Raw genomic sequence first — 20,938 nt, 5'->3', positions numbered from 1 at the left:
AATAATAATGCTTGGTACCAAGACAGCTCAAACTGTATATCACGAGATGAATTAGGAAAATAATAAAAACTCCTAGAATGTTGTATGCTGACATAAAACATAAATTATATTCCCATAAAATTCATAATATAGACAAATATTTCTTGATAAATATAATTTTCTTTGAATAAATAAATTCTCTAATATTTTAATAATTATCACAGGATTCGTTAGCATTCACAATATTGTGAGCTGTAAAAGTATATATTTTATTAATACTGATATATGGACTTCAAGTCGGTTCAGAATTAGACAAATTGGAACCTGTTCAGTCTATAGACTTAATAGAACATACTTTGATCAATGAATAATAATTAATAAGAATAATAATTATAATCTTTTGGAAGCTTTTTTTCTCAAAGATCAAGTCTTGAATTGGTGGTGCTACTATTGCAGCTCTGTGAATCGGTTGAGGATGCGTTTTATTTCTGTCACAAAAGTGGATGGATGAATGGATAATGGATGCTGGAAGCTCAGAGCAGCTGCTGGCGTTTGTATTTATAGTTGGCCACCTACTCACTAGCACATAGCTCTCACTACAATCCACACCACATAGCAGCAGGAAGCACACCTTTGTGACGCGCGCACGCGCAGCCAGCAGCAGCAGCACAAGTGAATGAATTGCATCATTAATCAAAATGCAGCAGCGTCGGGCAGCGTTTTTATCCTCATCCGTCAGGAAAATGCGAGACGGATAACATAAATTCCGGCAATTTGCGAAAGCAACTTCAAATTGAAACAAATGAAAGCGATTACTTTGGAAGGCATCAGAGATTAAAATGGCAGTCGAAATTGTCGACTATAATCGAGAGGAACGGATTAGCTCTCAGCTCGCAGCCGTGTGATTGATGCGCCCTGCCTCCAAACGATTCAAATCATGGATCAAAGAAAATGATGAATGCTGGCAACCTGAGCCACTCCCTCTCTCTCTCTCTCTCCATGAGCTCAGATTTGTGAGAAGCCATGGAGATAAGTCGAATCTCTCAATCTTGTTTACTCAGTCACAATCAGCAGTTACTGGGATGAGCTATTATTGTTGTAATCCATTCATATAGAAGAAAATCTCCACATTTAGTAGCATGTGTCAGGGAATAAACGTACGTATACAACATTTCCACTAATTAATTAATAATTAATTATTCAACATTCATTGAGCATTTCACATTTATATTATCGCTGTTATTAGATAAAATACATCATGAGTATGATATTACAATGAATGTTGATGATGCATTCGAGAAAAAAATGATGTAACGTTTTGATTAGATGAATAGAGTAAGTCCACATTTCTAATTATTATTCGAATAGTGCCCTACTACCAAAGGTAAGGAAAGTATTGCTTTCCGAAAAAATTAAGGTACCCCAATTTATAAATCTCTATACGTTTCGAGGTCCCCTGAGTCCGAAAAAGTGGTTTTTGGGTATTGGTCTGTATGTGTGTGTGTGTATGAGTGTATGTATGTCTTGTGGTGCGGTATATTTGATATATACTGGAGCAGTTGTTAAGATCCCTAGCTTGCAAATAAATTTGCAAAAAGTTAAGGCCGTCCGGCTCGCAAATATGCTGGGTTCAGACCACAGCTCTAGCTCAGTAGTATATGCATGAATACTCCAGATAATATAATGAATCACCATAGGGTTCAATAACTGGTGATCAATAATTCTTACCGCTGCTTTCGTGAAGATATTGAAGAATACCAATAAGGAAGTCAAAAAGATAGTTGGTGACTGATTATCAGTAACAATATATTCAATCGAGAGTAATGAGAATCAACTATGGTTTTTCTAGTTGATCCTTAAAACGCTCGTCATGAATTCAGGTATGCACCAATTTATCCTTTTGAAATTCCTTGAAACTTACAACGCCAGTTCTTGAAGTTCTCTGGATCCTTATATGATATATTGTAGACTTATTAATGTAAATATCAGTAAGATTTTGCTGGATGAATAGTATTACTATCATCAAAGGATGATAAGTAATAAATGCTCTAATAATATCAATATTAGTTGATTCACTAATTATATATGCTGCAGAATAATAATGCTTGGTGCCAAGACAGCTCAAACTGTATATCACGAGATGAATTAGGAAAATAATAAAAACTCCTAGAATTTTGTATGCTGACATAAAACATAAATTATATTCCCATAAATTCATAATATAGACAAATATTTCTTGATAAATATAATTTTCTTTGAATAAATAAATTCTCTAATATTTTAATAATTATCACAGGATTCGTTAGCATTCACAATATTGTGAGCTGTAAAAGTATATATTTTATTAATACTGATATATGGACTTCAAGTCGGTTCAGAATTAGACAATTGGAACCTGTTCAGTCTATAGACTTAATAGAACATACTTTGATCAATGAATAATAATTAATAAGAATAATAATTTAAAATCTCAGGGTATGTGGTTCGTGCCATGTATGGAAATAAGCTTCCTACATAATTATATCAAATCTCTATACTTATAAAAGGCTAAGCCCCGACAGACTGAATCACACCACAGCCCAAACTACTGAGCCTAAAAACTTGAAATTTTGCACAATTGTTCATGGTAGCCTGAAAACATCCACTAAGAAAGGATTTTCAGAAATTTGCCCCCCTGAGGGAGCAGGGGCCCCCCAAAATTTTGTACTTTTCAACCGCTCATTGCACAGCAAAGTCATGAGGAACTATTTTGTTCAGCTACGAAAAAAAATTAGACCTATGCAGAAAAATTTTGATCAGGAGGACAGGGGGGTCCGGAGAGGGCATTTTTCGAAAATCTCTATACTTATAAAAGGCTAAGCCCCGACAGACTGAAATCACACCACAGCCCAAACTACTGAGCCTAAAAACTTGAAATTTTGCACAATTGTTCATGGTAGCCTGAAAACATCCACTAAGAAAGGATTTTCAGAAATTTGCCCCCCTGAGGGAGCAGGGGCCCCCCAAAATTTTGTACTTTTCAACCGCTCATTGCACAGCAAAGTCATGAGGAACTATTTTGTTCAGCTACGAAAAAAAATTAGACCTATGCAGAAAAATTTTGATCAGGAGGACAGGGGGGTCCAGGAGAGGGCATTTTTCGAAAATTTTCATGTAAAATCACACTACAGCTCAAACTAATTGTCCTACAGACTTGAAACTTAGCACAAATATTCTTCAAACATGCTAGATGCGCACTAAGAACGGGTTTTTAGATATTTTGCCTCCAAGGATTTCAAAGGATGAAAAAGGATCCTATTAAGTAAGGTCATGAACATGGTGAACGCCATATGGAAATGGGATAATTTATTTATTGACATGTGATATTCTAACATATTTTGTAATCATTGAAATAATAACAAAATAATATGATAGAAAAACAAAAAAGAACATCTGTTCTACTATTGCTTTCTACCTGATTCCACTCAACCTCAATAATATTGTTCTGATAATGGATAAATATGTTTAATAATATTATTATTACTAATATAATAAAAGTATTGATTTGATAATTAATTATTATGATTAATATAATAATAGTATTGTTTTGGTAGTCAATAAATATTTTTATTTTCATAAACTCTGTATAATATATGGTGAATGTGAAACAGCTGCATCAAAGAAATTATCTCAAAACATATGTTTAGGAAAATCATAGTTTTGAACTTCGTTTTCCTGATGCAATGTATAGGCCTACACGTGGCTTGGATTATCAATTTTCCAGCTAGAACAGTTTTTTGAGACTGCTAATAAACGTCTGCAGTTTTATCAAAGCTGTATCGGCAATATGAAAACGCATGCAGTTAATATGTCTTTAATTAAAGGTGTTGATATTTACATGATAATTATTTTCTGCCATTTTTATTTAATTACAATTTCAAAATTATTCAAGCCTTGATGGATGATTGACTCACTGTACAGTCAGTCGATAATTTCAATATTGAAATGAGGGGTATTTGGCAAGCTGAACAAAAAATAAGGTCCTATGCTCTTTTTCGATATTTATGTAAATGAAAAATGAGTCTTGTGGGTTGTCAAAGCTCCCCCTGGAAGGGCAACTATTCATTATTATCCTATCTTTTAGTGAAATACAATGATTTCTTGCCAACAAGAATCGAACTCTTTGTGAATTTAGATAAAATATGACCTTCACTTTAGATTTATATAATCATATTAATTGAATTCATGGAAATTGAAGTACTTTTTTCAGCCAGTTTATGATTAGTTGATGAAATTGATTATCAATAAAAAAAATGATTATAATTTTATCAGTACCGAATAAGTTGAATGAATTGTCGATGTACTGAGTTCTTTTTCAACAATAATTTAATATTGGTATTCATCCAATCATTATTTTTCCAGAAGTTATTTCATTTGAATTAGAAAATATTTATAAGCTCCTATCAATTTGTCATTCGTAACAATGAATTGTTCAAAACATGAATTTAATCAATAAAAAATGGCCCATACTTCTGTATTCATGTTCGCATGTTTTCCACTTGTGATGGATAGCCAAATATTGTATGGCGAGCTGCACGGCGAACTGATGGACAAACACATTATTAGTTCAGTTTTTGCGTACCTATAAAATTGTAGGATGGGGAGGAACAAACTACGTTCACCTCGACCCCCTTATAAAAGTGCAAAAACTAATAATCAAAATCATCAAGCAGAAGCCACTTTCTTCGTTATCCGTCAGACCAGCTCTACAATGAGTTTGGTGTGATGGACGCAAGACAACTCTACTCCCTAGGAATTATTTGCAGACTACACAAAAACCCAGAAAGCTTTCAAAACAGAAACCACTGTCATAACACAAGGAATAGAAGCCTTCTCATCACGAACGTGGCTAGGAAGGCAACATACCAACAACACTACTTCAACCACCTAGCACCAAAATACCACAATTTACTTCCTGTGCACATCAAGATAATAGAAAACTCAAGGAAATTAAAATGCGCCATTAAAACTGGATCAATCAACTGGAAGGCATAATATAGGAAACATAAATTTCGAACAATATTTTAAGCTCACTTTCTCAGGGGTTATTTGCACCCCCACTCTAAACTTAATGTATTACTATTACATCTGCTCTAGAACATTGGTTTTCCATAGTTGAGTAGGTTAATTTCCGAAAAATGAAATTTATTTATATTTGTAAAAAAATTTCATAAATTGTATTTGAATATTGTGTAAATTTTATTGATTAGATTGCTTATTTGTATATTAATGGGAATAAAATGTATTATTATTATATTATTATTCATTGTATATTTTTCCCCCGACTCAGATGTCCGATTGCTGTCTCATTCACTCAATTATCAAATGAAAAGCCTGTTTGACTTATAGTAAAGATAATATGTCATTTTTTTTTACAACATACAGTTTTTATTCATCAGAAGCCAATACCAATATCAGTCCAATAAAAAAATCCTTTTCTGTCATGTTCCCCGTAGCGAAGCACGAGTAACTGCTAGTAAATTCATAAAAAGAGTTCTTATAAAATACATGATAGTGTTCGACACGTTGTGAATTTCTTAAACTTGAATAAAAATTTATATAGCGCTTTAATTAATTCCCCAATTCACTGATAAAGGCCTTAGTGTTAAATGAGCTCATTTAAGATAATTAACACACTCACTATAATGATGTTCTGAAGTTCTCGTAGAATAATTAATTATCTCCAATAATTAATTAGCTGGATCCTTTCGACTCTGCAGGGCTCGTGTATGGTCCAGATTTCTTACAAGTTTCTATCAGTATTAAAGATATATTTACGGGAATAAATTACAGTTGAGAACTCTTTAACAAACACTGAGTTCACAAATAATCAAACATTAATTACATATACTTGATATTTAAAAAAGGGATTGGCTTGATGCTTTTAAAAATTAATTGGAAAAAATACCCTATTCTCCATGTGCTGCCGCATAGGTCGAGATCACAAGCCAGAGAGAGCAATTCTCAGAAAAATTTCATCTCTTCCTTTAACAATTTGTAAGCCTTCCTCTGATTGGCTTTCTAATCTTAGTAAAACGTGATGTAATTGGTTACTTAAGATTCAGGGTTTCTCCAACTTTGTTATACAAAGATAAATAAAAGTTCATGAATAAAAAGCTTAGATAATAGCCTGTGAACATTCCAATAAATAAATCTCAATATATGAAGCTATAATGCGATATACATTTAATTTTTTATGTGAGCTTTGTATATTTTTCATACTTTTTTAGATTTCAATAAATATTCGAATAACATAATAATCGTTGTTTTCTCATTACATAAACCTTCCCTAACATATAGTATACAAATTTTATGAGTAAACATAAATAATTTAATTCATAATAGTTGATTGAGCAATCAGCTGATTTGTTCGATATCAATTCAATAAATTGTCGATTGATCTAAGATCGATTGATGTACTAAATCAAAATAAAGGATTCTAACCTCAATTTGTACAAGCAATCTTTTTTTTATAATCTGCCAATAATAAACAAGCTGCTTTATAATTTTATTTCTGCCAAAGAATTCTCATTATTGCTTAATTACAATTTTCATGGTTCTCTTATCGCTTTATAGATAATATGACTACTCTTTATCATAAATAATATTCGATTTTATTTGAGTGGTACATTGACTAGGCTATCTATACTTTCAATTTCACAATTCTGCTAAAGCTCAGTTATTTACTTCACAATTATTTTATGGTGCCAAGACACGATGCCATAGTCTGTGTACACGATATCTCATCTCCGAATCAACGGAATGACTTGAAATTTGGAACTTAAGGTCCTTACAATATAAGGATCAGACACAAACAATTTCGATCGGATGTAATTCAAGATGGCGGCTAAAATGGCGAAAATGTTGTCAAAGACAGGGTTTTTTGCGATTTTCTCGAAAACGGATCCAACGATTCTGATCAAATTTATACCTTATGTATTCTTTAATAAGCTCTATCAACTGCCACAAGTCTCATAACTGTAAAAATTTCAGGAGCTCCGCCCCATCCATGCAAAGTTTGATTTTAGATTACCAATTATCAGACTTCAGAAACAATTTAAACAGAAAAATTCAAGAAAGAGAAAGAGAAAAAATTCAAGGAAAAGATTGAGCATAAAAATCTCTATGATTAATGTTCAGTATCATGTGATTATTCAATTGCAAACTGGCAACTGTTGATTCTATTAAATCATCCACTATGAAGAGATAGCAGACCTCGTGTGTCTCCAGCGTTATTGTCCTGTCACCAGCTGGCTCAGATCTTTGAATAGTAGACTTGAGATGCGCGTGAACACTAGCGTCAGGTGATCAAATTTCATAACGGCAAGGAAAGTTGTGTTTGTGCACCACATCAGATATTTTATATTGTTGAAGATCTGTCAAAATACTTTTCATATCACAACCTCACCCATAGTTCTTTGGAACGCAGGACATTATTGACCTTCATTATCATTGACTACATTGTTTGTAGTATAGTATGAGATTTCTACAAGATTATCTTTCTATTCAACTCTGGTCATTATATCTTCTAGAAATATTGTGTGAATTACACTTCCTGTAAACACAAGTGGAGAAAGCATCCTTTATCAAAATCGCATCCATAGTTGTTTTGGAAGGCAGGACATTATTAACCTGGAAAATGTTATAAGAAGAGATTATTTAATGTGATTAACTATAAGTATTGAAATCAAGTTATATTCCATTATCACTTCAGAGTACAATAGAATAATAGAGAGCTCGCCTGAACCAACCAGCATCTAGGACCGAGCAGTATTATGAATATAAGATAGCATAGATATAGTCCAGTCAATAAAGACATAAAAAAGGGGGTGTGCATGCAATTTATATTGTAGTTATGATTTTTCAATATATTATTTGGGTACATAAGAGAAGTCCAGAACCAATTTCTTCATGCAAAATTTCCTTGTGCTAGATACAGGGTGGCCCAAAAACCTCCTATTTTCGACTCATTTTCCAGTTTTCAGCTATTTCTGCCAAATCTCGTAATCGTACAGAAAATTTGCTCTAGCCTTTTTTCTAGAATATGGAATTATGAATAAAATGAGATCATTCGGAACTCTCTATCTCCAATGAGTACTGAGTTATGATTTTTCAAAAATGAGTGAAATTTGAAGAAAAAAATCAATTTTGATGAGTTTTAGTTTTTGATCAACAATATCTTCCGATTTTTACCATTTAGATGTATAATAAATAAAAAATCCCTCTGGGCGTATTTTTGTGCTCTACATTCTCAGATCAGGTAGAGCGCTCTACCTCATATAAATTTCCGGGACACCTGACAACAATGCTCCTTGTATTGTGAAAAACACCTAATTTTTCATCTTCAACCATCATCACCAACTACATAGTCTTAACATTGATATTTCGCACAATGACATAAGTTCATAAGATTATGTTCTATGAGAATCACCTGTTAGATGCACTTCATTTCAGTATTTCCTAGTGGAGAGGCGCGCTTAATGATACCTCAAGGATCAAAATTTCAAACACTTATAACTTCTGACACAATGCTCAGATTTCATCGTACTACATTTCATTCTTCTCGGCTCGTCAAGGCGGTCCAAAATCATGCATCATAAGTCAAATTCGGTCGAAAAGTTGGTTTTTGATTGGTCACAGTATGGTATATTTTCCACAAACTTTCTATTCAGATCTGGTAATAATCTCTTTTACGAATATTGTATGAATTGAATTACACTTCCTGTAAACACAAGGTGAGAGTATCCTTGTAGTGGAAAGAGTTTAATGCTCTTTATATTCAGATCTGGTCATAATCTCTTCTATGAATATCGTGTGAATTACACTTCCTGTAAACACAAGAGGAGGGAGAATGCTTGTAGTGGAGAGAGTTGGATGTAGGTCATAGGTGTAATGTGTGATGCCGACAAGTGCTGACGAAGGGCTCATTGAAAGTAATCTAGCGTCGTGACATCCTTTCTTGTAGCTTTTCAGCTGGGCTCTCCTTCGCATTATATGGCTCCAACACCACTAAGCTCTTACCATCATCATCATTATTTCAACTTTTGCGCTTCACTAAACTAATTCACATTCCATGCTCATCCTGAATCGCTGGTGCCATTCTTTCCACTCAGAATTCATATTACCAGCCCATTCTGTATAATCATACCAAACTACTTCGATTATGAATAATCTCTACTTGCGTCTATAAGTGATAGTGATATTACTCGTATGATAAATCTGAACTAATATAGAATGAATAAATAAATGTCGAGTCACCTGGCTGGCTGGGTCTGGTATTAATTCTGTGATCAGATTTTTTACTGAACGTAAAAAAAACACGATGAAATTGATTAGTGGCTTTGATCGCAACCATTGTTTTCAGGTCACAACTGATCAATTTTATGGCGTCTGACATGACTCAACGAGTGCTTTTAGGCAGGCGGGGCCGACGTATTCAACATGTCCATCGGAGGTTGTCCAAGAAAACTATCATATCTCTTCGCCCGATGTCTGACCTCTGGTTTACAAAGCCAGAGAACAAACCACTCCACTTTTATACTACTATACGGCAATATTACCACTCAACTAAACTACTATGATCGTGAATCATAATTATATAGTTGCTCAACTTCAATCTGTTTCTGTAATAATATGATGGGTTATCATGATCAAAATGATATTTTCTCAAACTAGTAAAATGTTTACTCCGCGAACGGTCTACAAAGGTAGCCGAAGTAAGGGACCTGAGACTCTAACTTAATATGGTAGGTGGCTATAATATAGTGAGGTGGAATTAAATTCACTTTAATAATAAAATACAGTTCAACTTGAATCTGCTGAAAATAAATCCTGTTGTCACTATGATCAGACAGAGATAGTAACTTTGGAGTGAACCTTTTCTCCAAATGATGACCAATATATCCAGAATCCAATACTTGTGCCGTAATTTGGAAAGATATTAGACCGCATGAAACAACAGATAGAATGGCAAATCCATGCGAACCAGGTCTCTGATAAATACTATAGGTTATGTAGCGAAGTGCTGGACCAAAATAGTAAATATTTCGAGTACCGAGTTTAATTCTAACGTTGTCTATACGATCTATTACCTCTCTTTTCAACGTTGATCGGCTGATGATGCGGGATTCACTTCACCTCGGTGTAGCAGGCCGGTGGGAGTCGATTTACTATTTGATTCTGTGGGATACTCCCAATGACAGAATTTATTACTTGATAAGAAAAACGACCACCACTTACCACCAGAATAGATAATAGTCTAATGATAGATACTATACTCGCTACTGTCTGGCTATTGCAAAACAGGACGTGTCCTGAATGACCAATGTGTGTCGGCCGAGAAAGAACGAATTTGGAGGTAAAATGAAGTAAACCCAGTTTAACAAAACGGTAATATGGATATATTCTGAGAGATAAACTGTTACAGCAAATATGGAATAAATTAATGAACAGATTATGTGAATAATAATTTTCAATAGATACAAAATAAATATTGGTTGATAGCAGATTTGAATCTTTAATTTATAAATATTATATAGAAAGTTCGGTATTCTTCAATTAAACAAAATGAAATGGATAATAGCCCTTGGAAAGGGTCATAAACTGAACTAGTTCAACAAGAAAAAACAAGTTAATATGAAATAGTGATTCAGAAAATAGAATAAATTAATAATTGAAATTATTCTCAGGGTGTGGTTTCGCCTAAGGAAAATAGACCTTTTAGCTAAGTACAGCGTGGATAGTTAAATGTATTTAATATTATAAAAATTAATTATGATAAGTTTTGTACCCTTAAAACTATAGTCATGACTTTTCTAACTGAACGAATTTATGCGCTGTACAATTTTCGCAGATTTATGGGGATCCCCTTTTATATATTCGAACAACTTACGCAGACTTTTGTTTCCGTTTTTTGGTTTTTCGAAATATATTCGGCCGTAGAATATATCGTTCCGGCTGGGTCCTTCCACGTGGCGAAAAATGTTGAACAGACTTCACTGATATAATTTCAGGGTTTATTTGAATGAAATTTAAAATCTTAATATCACAATTATTATAGGAACTTTGGAACAACTTTTTAAAAAACAGAAAAACGAAGATTAAGTTACATGAAACAGAAATTAAAGCTTTTAAACAATTAGGTACGTGGACTAGGTCTGCATCCTACCGATGATCCTTGCAAAATGGCCTCGAGTCTTCCTCTTCTAATTTTCACTTCAATTTCTCCTCCAAATTTTATCTTGCCAAATTTACATATTAATTCGGGATTGGTCCGATTCTGTGACGTAACCAATACGCCGAATGGGTGGTGTCACTGTGTCCAACTTTAAAGCTTTAAAATATGGTGAAATTCCTGATTTGAAGTTGTTCCAAATTATCATATAGTTTTTTATAATTATAATAATACATAAATAATAGAATTCGTCTATGATGATATGCTTTTAAATTGGCTTCAATGAACAGCTAATGATTATAGAACATAGACATGCTAGTATAAGATACAGTAGACAAGGATATATATGTTTATAACAATAACGAATATCATAATAAATAAATATTTCTTTCTATTTTTTTGTTTATATTGTTTTTTATACGCTAGAATATCGACCCTCAAACGTTATATATGGCTAAGCTAATTTGTTCATATATTTTTAACAAGTATATTTTTCTTTGTAGTTTAAATAAATAAATATTCGGGCTTATTTGGCCTAGAAACGAAAGTATAAAAATGAAAAATTTAATAATATATTATTTCTTTGATCGATGTTTAGTTGAACTGCCTTCTCAATCTGTTTCTGTAATAATATGATGGGTTATCATGATCGAAATGACATTTTCTCAAACTAGTAAAATGTTTACTCCGCGAAGATAACCCAATATATTATATTCAAAAGGTAAGAAACATTACCAATAAATAATTATTTTAGAGATCTATTAAACTTGTTTTCTTCATTGTAACAATTTCAAGAGTGATAGTGAAACGTTATTCATACTACAAGTAGCTCCAATTTCAAAAATAGTGAAGTCTCATGAGACATATTTTTATGACTGGAAGCATAAAAAGCAACAAATGCTGCATATAAATTCTTAATCAACCGAGGATTCTAATATGCCTATTTTCAATTCTTCTAGATTATATTTCGTCAAATTTCCAGTTTGTCAAGTTTTAAAATAGACCCTTGCGAAGCACGGGTTACCTGGTAGTTATTTTATATAAGAAGGAGTTTCTATTTATTCCAATTTGATTAATTTTTCAAAACTATCTAGGTATTTAATATTTTGAGGATTTTCCTCTTGGTTAGAATTCTCTACATTTTTATTCATTATTTTCAAATTCCTATAAAAAAGAAAGACATTTTAACTAATAAAATGATGAATAATTGAGTACGATAACAATCCCCTTTATGATGACCATCTCGTCAGCTTTGGCTGGAAGGTGAGGTCTAGAGGAAGGTCCAGGTCCTGGCCAGTCAGAGTCTTTGGGTGTTCGGAGGAGCGGCCCAAAAGAGACTAACTCGAAAAAGTGGGAAAATCTAATATGAAAATGCCGGCTGGTGGGGAGACTGGAAAGTTCCACCACTCTGAAGCTCTGCGATTTTTCATTCAGTCAGCGCAATTCTAGTGATCCTGATTTTATAATTGAAAATCAAAAAGGGAAATAAATTTAAATTTTGATGTGCTTGAGGAGCTGTCAAAACCCATGGTTTATGACAATTAATAAAAGCAAAATTCAAGACTATACAACATGGAGAGAATATGCTTTATTAAAATCGATTTTGTGGTTTCGCAATTTCCTCCGGAAATCGCAGGTCACCGATGACACGGATGTGAGGAATTCATCAAATTCAAAATAAAACCAATATTTCGCTGTATCCCATCCATTTTCTCTCTTCAAATAATTACAACTCATCAGGATGACCATTTCTCATAAAATATTATTATCATCTCAATTCAGAATTTTTCCGAGCAAAACAATGAATTTTTGGAATGAAGAATGATATCAATAATATGCATTGTATAATTCTAACGTATAGAAACTGGATATAAATTCGCTCTTCATTGAAACTGTTTTCCATTCACAAGAATGCAGATAATATGGTGAGTCTCTGGTTGATTTCGGTCTAGTTGGAACTGTAATGTGGTGAGTTTGCAAGTGAACTCTAATATCGGTGGCGACATTTGCTGGAGACTAGAGGGAGTGCGAATGTGAATTAGCAGAATTGCAAGTGAAGGAATGCGTCTGGAATAGTCGACACAAATGAGAGAGCAGGAAAAGGAGAATTTATTAGTTGAGGGTCTGAAAAAGAAAAGAGGAGTGCATTTGCCGGTTCAGAAAGTGTAATAAAAGTGGAACGGGTAAATATTTTGCGAGTCAACATCGGCGTAGACTGAATTTCCTTTCCTCATTCGCTTGCCAGAATGAGCTCTCTTTGGGCGTCTAATCGTTCAATATCAGCCGACTCCACTGCACCTTCTGGCTTCCACCAAACAACACCCTCTCACTTCCTCACAGTTTCCCTCTTACTTATACCACATCCCAGCCATACTATTGTTTCGCATTCCTGCTTTTAGCTGTCAACACGCCTTCCCACTCACCCAATAAGCTTCAATAGGTTTTTCCTGCTTGTGCCGTCTTCATTAGAAATAATAAAGGGAGGATCAAAGGGCATAATGATTGTCTCTCAAGGGCGGCACACGAATTCCCTGTCTCGGTTCCGTTTAGGCCATTGAGTTCTAACAATGTGAAATGAATGTTGCCCAGGAAAAAGGAATATATTAAACTGCACTATCATAGTTTAGTATACAGTTTATAAGCCTTGGGATCTGCCATCTTGATATTTCAAATAAAAGATTTTGAGATTGATCTCCTTCTATTCTATGATTTGCATAATTCAACTCTGCTGTTGAAAAAAGTAAGAATTAAATAACTTGATTAAAATGATATTGATATTGGTTAATAACATTCACTAATAGTTCATTAGAACTCTTTTGTTGTAATTCTACTCAATCGAAGTTACTAACATCTAATATTGACATGTTACCATTATAGTGAATTTTAAAGCGATATTAGTTGAATTTTCATTCTTCAATTTGTATATTAAATTGATCATGATTTTCATAGATTTATAGATTATGCAATGGACCCAACAAGATTGCACAAATTGGGAGATATGCTGAATATGACCAGAAATTGTGAAACTACAAGGCCTGATCACTTAAAGCTGCAAAAATACAGAGTTCTACAGTTGTTCTACAGATTTTCCCTCCTTTCAATCAATATGTTTCATAAACAAACTGAATTGATTATACATAAAGCGTGGAGAATTGCCACGAAATTGCTGATTGTTGATTTGGAGCCCTAGAAGATTTATAACATGATGATTAAACGGAATATACAGCCCATTACGGTGTTTGTTCATTAAGTTCTTCTTAAAGAGCAATACTGCCCTGTGAAAGGACGGTCATGCATTAATATGTGTTCAGAATAAGGGCCAATCCACATTAAGAGTTTTTTCAGGCGTTTTGCACTGGCGGCGATCGACGAGTCGGCAGGGCAGTAAGCTCTCTGATTGGCTGATTATCAGCTGATTTCCAAACGCTCACCCAATCAGCTGAAAATAAGCCAATCGAAGAGCTTCCTGCCCTGCCGACTCGTCCGTCAGCAGTGGAAAAACGTTCATGTGGCTTAGCCCTAAAGCAAGATGCTGAAAAGTGGAGAGAACCTCATTCAGCATTGAACCAATTTAAGCTTAAACCAACTTAAGTTAAACCAGTTTTAATCCAATCCAATTCAGTCATTAAGCCAATTTATGGGTTTTCAGAAAGTATTTGACTCACTTGATAGAGGAAAACTATGGGATATACTGTAAACAGTATACCTCATTGAATCGGAAATTGAAAAATTTTGAAAGGGGAATTTACTCATGTAGTGGTTAATAAGAAAGGTTCATGTAGAGGAATTGTAAGACATACAATTATCTATTTTTGGAATATAGCATTTGAGAGAACATAAGAAAGTACAGGTTTCCAAAGAGTATACTATTATTAATATTATGGTTGAGAAAGTGAATAATGATTTAAATTATAACAACGGATGCAGAATGCTTCTTTGGACGATGCTATTGACTCGCTTTGGAATATCGTGCACGCGTAGTCAGGAATTCAACTCGATGGAGATCCACATTCAGCTCATTGTTGTACCTGATGTTGAGTTTGCAAATGGACTGATGAAGGTTGGTATCATTAATATAGGCCTCGAACAAAAGGGTGACTCTCTTCACAGACCGACTTTCTGATAAACGCTCTGAATGCAGTCTACTGACTTTTCTTCAACTCAGCTGCCAACCACACTGGACGGACGTAGCTTGAAACAATGTTAAAACCCTTCGTGATTATCAAAGATCCATGAATCATCCCAAAACTTCAACTGAGTGGATTATGATAATATCATAGAATCACTTGATACAGATTCTATAAATGAAGAAGATTCTGAGATTCATTATAGATTAGATTCAATGACGATCATTAAACAATATTTCTTTGAGGTTTCAGTAGTTCTGAGTCATCAGTCAGTCATCCGAACACTATTGAAGTTGTACTTATACATGACCAGCAGGTAACCCGTGCTTTGCACCGAGAAAAACTTTAAATTCTAGAATGCAATCTCCAGGATTTATCCAGGAAACATGATAAAATTATTATTTATTATTTCGTGAAAATTACGTCAGTTATCAGAGTTGAAAATTTTCGCCATAAAATAATGAATATGGTTTCGAACTGGCAACCTTTCATTCATCAATCGTGCCTGATTGATAAGAATCAAAATAGGCCCATAAACATTTCGGTAAATGATGCGTTAATCTTATATTTCCTATCCCCTACATGTATAATTCCTTGATAAAGTTGAAGATTGTGTGGAGAATTTTCTCTGCAGATTAAATGACTCTTTCTATTGAGAATATAATTTTGTTTGAACAATCATATTAACCATGTTTAAGACCTTAGACAAAGCCTCGCTGGAAGGCTCACGCCAAGAAGAAAAGAGAATAGTTTGGAATCAAATATGATAAATTTTATTGGTTGATCGAGAGAAATTCCAGCGCTCCTTCACAAACAAAAATTAAAAGCCAGTATTGACGTATGGTAAAATTATACAACTTTCGGGGTGTACCAAAGACAGAACATCAATGTTATACAGCGATTCCAAAACAAGTTGCTGAGAAACATTGTGGATAGTCATGTACGTTGACCTGATATCCATTGAAATCTAAAGGCATGCAGAGAAACATGAGAGGTGACTCCACCAACAAGACAACGTTGAGGCGATCCAGCTGGGAGAGCAGAGAGCGTTGAGGCGAGCAGAGATAAGTAAAATCAAGCTCCTGGTGCAGTCAATAAGTGCACATATTAGCTCAATTATATAACAGTGAGACATTCTAATGAGAAACTCTGTATTTCATTCTTCAAGAAGTATATTTGAAATAGCTCTTCAGTCTTCAGGCTAGATATTATTAAGAAATGATATACGATTTAAAATGAAATAAGTGAGAGCCAACCTCAAACGCCGCTATCTGAAGCACAGGAGCTGCGCTCCGGTATTCTTAGGTTTGATTAAAGCACTACTTCAATCCACTTGAGTAAAATCGAATCAAATCCGATTTGTGAGCAATCACACTCCATTTGTGAGCTTCACAAATCATTCACAAAGAGTTTATTCTCAAGAAAGTGTTAACACGCAAATTATTAGATAAATGGAATGTAGACCAGCACTGCAGGGTGCATACTATTATAATGGGCTGAGAAAAGAGGCATTCTATTCTGTAGGAATGAGTTATGCAGTGGATTAGTTGGAAAAGTACGCATAGATATGATGTCTGATAGTGCGGCTATTAAACTATGTAAATTTGCTGTGATAACACAGAAAGCGAGTTGTAAATCAGTGGGATGGGGCTGTATGCCGCCAGGCATGATATTAAAAGGTAAGAATTATGGGGTGGCTGGCCGGGGGCCAGTACTCCTTTGGCCTCCAGCCAACCAGGCATAAAGCTGCTGCCGCCCGCCGCTGCTGTTGTTGCTGCTGCGTCTCTTGTTGGTAGTCTCCTTCCCCTGTCCACCATTGCCCCGTGCCCATACGTTGTAGTACAGCGAGAAATTCGCAAGTGTTGACAAGTGAGTCAAGGGATTCACCTCACTCGCCAACTCTTTAACCCTCACCAAACAAATGACGAGCCTTACAGTTACGTGATTCTAGTTTATTTACTACCTCTTCCACCAACAACCAACAGTCGGAACATCTCAACTCTACTCACTACAGTATTCAGACCCTACTACTCTAGTGTTCTGTATTCGTGTACAAAATACTTCATCTGAACTATTATCATAGACAACCCTATTTTTTATCACGGGAGAATTCTTTTCATGAGATGGACTGATTAGTATTTGAGAACTGTACTGATAAGAATTGAATTGGAACAGTGGACATGTCCAGATCTGAATAACATCCTGGAATCCTCTACTATTCAGGCTATTATTCTGAACTTGAATAACTTTTATTTCAACCACAATACCTGTTTTTAGAATCTGTTTCATCGATTTAGGCGTTGATATACTCCTGTTGATATGTGTGGATTTAAAATCCCACAAAAACAATTTTATTAAACAAAACTAGACCATGCCGTCATGCTCTTGTACATTGTACATATTGATTCCGCTTCCAGCTTATAATTTTGAATTTTGAATTTGAGCTCTACACTTTTGCTTAAAAGACTGCTGTATCTCTGCTATATCTTAATAGTCGCATATTCCCTCCGAAAAATTGAAATGATATAGCGTTCATTAGCGAGTGGAATCACAATTAGAATTCATTAATTGTTGTGCTCTTCAGAGTCTTGTCATTGATCATTTTTCTCAATATGGAGACAACAAAGCAATTGTTTCTTGAACGAGGTCATTCTAGAATAACGATCACTGAAGTTAGTAAACTGTATAAATAGGTCCATATATATATGGAAAATATTTTGAAATGGTTCAACTCTGTGATATTTTTGAGTTCAGCATAGTATAACTACGATGAATGTCATCATTCCCCATCACCTGTTGAGGAGAGTTTTGTTATTGCTGTCAATTATTGATCAATGAAAATTTCCCTATCGGTTTAAGGGTGAATTGTTGATGAGTGGTAATCAGTGCAGATATTTGTCATGAATATCATACAGTATATTGGTCTAAATCGAAATTAAAATCGAGTGAACGGTGATTTGGGTGATTCTGATGTTGAGATAAGTGTCATGTTTTGGAGTGCTGACATTATCGAGGCTGGCAATCAGCTCGGGTGGCTGGTTGCTGGTGGCTGGTGGAGGCCAGCAGGGAAGGAGACGGTCACTAACGATCCATTTCCAATTCGAATCTGAATAACGATGATCGATACTAGTCGAGGTTTGTCCATGCGTTGCGCTGCCGATTGCTATACAGGGAGGCAGGCCCCGTTGGCAGGCCCCAACCCCAATGATGACTACGACGATGACGCTTGATTGATTGCTTATTGGCGAAACTCGTGCATTGTGTGAGTTGGTCACAGTCTCATCTGAATGTGTGCTACTTGCCTGCCTGCCTACTCTGCTCCTACTTTCCGATTATGATGTGCCACAACGTCACTGTTGCGTCGTTGCTTGGGGGAACAGGGGAGAGGGTGCACAATAATTCGCAATGCACCGCCACCACCCCCCAAACACCCACCAGGCAGCATTCAGCTGGCTCTAATAGTGCGGAATCGATTCCGGATCCAATGAAACGACTGCTCGTTACGGAAGAAGCGAGCACAAGATGAATGCACTGCAGGCAGGAGCCAAAAACTACGCCTCGTTCTTCGATTGTTTTTTCCACAGACATCATTTACCACTGTCAAGGACAGAGTGTCATAAATTATTGTTAATCTCGATTTTTATCCTTTCCCTTTCCGTCTAGTCTAACTGATAGTCTCAGTATCTGTTACTCTCTTTTCCTCACCAAGCATTATCTGTCTGTGTATTCTCCCATTTGGTATCAAAACATTCCTAATTTATTCACCCCATTGAATTGCATGTATCCACCCCATGCATTCCTTAGCTCTCTATCGATATTTCAAGCCTGCAGCCCTCGCTTCTCATCATTACGATGTGTGTAATAACGCATCATAAACAGGGAACCCAAAGATAACATCAACAGTAGTAGGCAATCATTTGTCTAGATATGAAATAACTTGAATTCCAATGTGAAGCACGATACTCATATTGGATGTCGGGGGCTCTACCCATGCGTAAAACAATCAGTTTGGCATCCTATCGAATTATTGATTGAATATCGAGGATTGATTCCATCTCGTATTCTATTAAATGCTTGATGTCCATTGTGACAATTTGTATTTATTAAGCAATATAGAACGAAATTGGTTATTATGTTCGATGTGGACTTGGGTGGTTCGTGTTTTGCAATTTGCATTCCATTTTATTCTTATTTACATCGAAATAGGAAAAATACAACAGAGGCTTACAGCTTTATGCCAAAACAAGCCTCATTGAAAATCAATTGTTTACACAAACATAAACTGAATTAATAAGGAAGAAAATAATAAGAAAAGTATCAATAAAATGGTTTGGAACAAACATAATAAATAGAAAATAACACAAGTTGAGAAAATAGACTCATTGAAAAGAAAGACAGTAGGTAGCAAGCCAACATCAAGAGAAGGAAAAGGAATTGAACATTTTTGGTAATTTCTCTTTTAATTTATATTCTATCTTGAACAGAGCACGTGATTCACAAACACCCGTACCTCACTGGAACTTTCCCACTCAAAAATAGATCAACTTATTTTCAATGATGAAAATTGCCAAATATAACTGCTGCTCGAGAAATAGTATCATAGGCTTTGAGTTGCCATAATTGCGTTTGTGATTTTCTGTGAACATAAAATAAAAGGAGTAGCCTATATATTAAGAGGAGTATTTCCTACAAATCCTCAATAGCATGAATACAGAGCAAACAAGCTATCCCTTATAAGTTATGCCATGATATCGACGTGTTTATCCATCTTATGCTGACTGTGGTAGTAATTGAATGTCGGGGCGGCGTAGCCTATGGATGACGAGACTTGTTGCTTGCACGCTGACCGACGTCTTGACCCTTGCGCCGCGATGGTGGGTGACTGCATCAGGACGTCGCTTCCTATATACACTTTGTATTTAAACGCCAGAGCAGATCAAATAGTTTACGATGTTGTCTGCAAATGTTTGCTCCTTACCAGGAGCAGAGGCAGGGGGGGTTTCATTGGGGGAAGCGACTGCAGAGCAGAACGGCTCTCCACCTCTCGCAGAACCCTCTATTTCTCATTTCTCCTCGCCCTCAATCCCGACCTTTCTCATACATCTTCCTTCTTTCACAAGCTTTTCATCCCCTCTGAAAAGATCAACACGCTGCCCTCTTCATCACCAACAGTCCCTCCTCCACCTCCTGCTTCTCTGCTTTCTTCTTTACGTCTTCTCATCCTCAACCACCCCTGTTTGACAAACTAACTTTCCCTTCCTCGCTGCCAATACGAAAATGTCTTTATTTACCGTCAAGACTGTCAACGTAAATTTCAAAACGTAAACTCTCGTTGGCAGTTGGAAAATGTTTACTGTTGCTCATCCCAGCTGAATGCGACAAGAGTCTAGACAGATCTCAGGTGACGGATAGTTCGTTCAAAAAATCTTAAATTGGAGGCAGAACTTCGCAGTATACGCAGAACATTTATAAGGTATCATATAAAAAATTCAGATCACTATCTGAAAAAATATGGGTGAATATCTAGTGTGGATAGCCTTATTCAAATATCACTTGCAATATTTCATTGGAACATGAACTGCGTCTACTGGCCGATATGACAGTAATAAGATTTTATGTC

The 20,938-nt window shown here is 35.3% G+C and overlaps 1 protein-coding gene across 1 annotated transcript in view; it reads left to right on the top strand.

The window, feature by feature from the left end:
* Positions 1-20,938, top strand: part of LOC111053303 (teneurin-a) — a 419,100-nt gene that overhangs the window by 92,969 nt on the left and 305,193 nt on the right. The gene's annotated exons all lie outside the window — the stretch shown is intronic.

Source organism: Nilaparvata lugens, chromosome 3, assembly GCF_014356525.2.
Source record: "Nilaparvata lugens isolate BPH chromosome 3, ASM1435652v1, whole genome shotgun sequence".
In the NCBI taxonomy this organism is placed as follows: domain Eukaryota; kingdom Metazoa; phylum Arthropoda; class Insecta; order Hemiptera; family Delphacidae; genus Nilaparvata; species Nilaparvata lugens.
The sequence above is the reverse complement of the archived record's forward strand: the minus strand, read 5'-3'. Positions and strand labels throughout refer to the sequence as shown.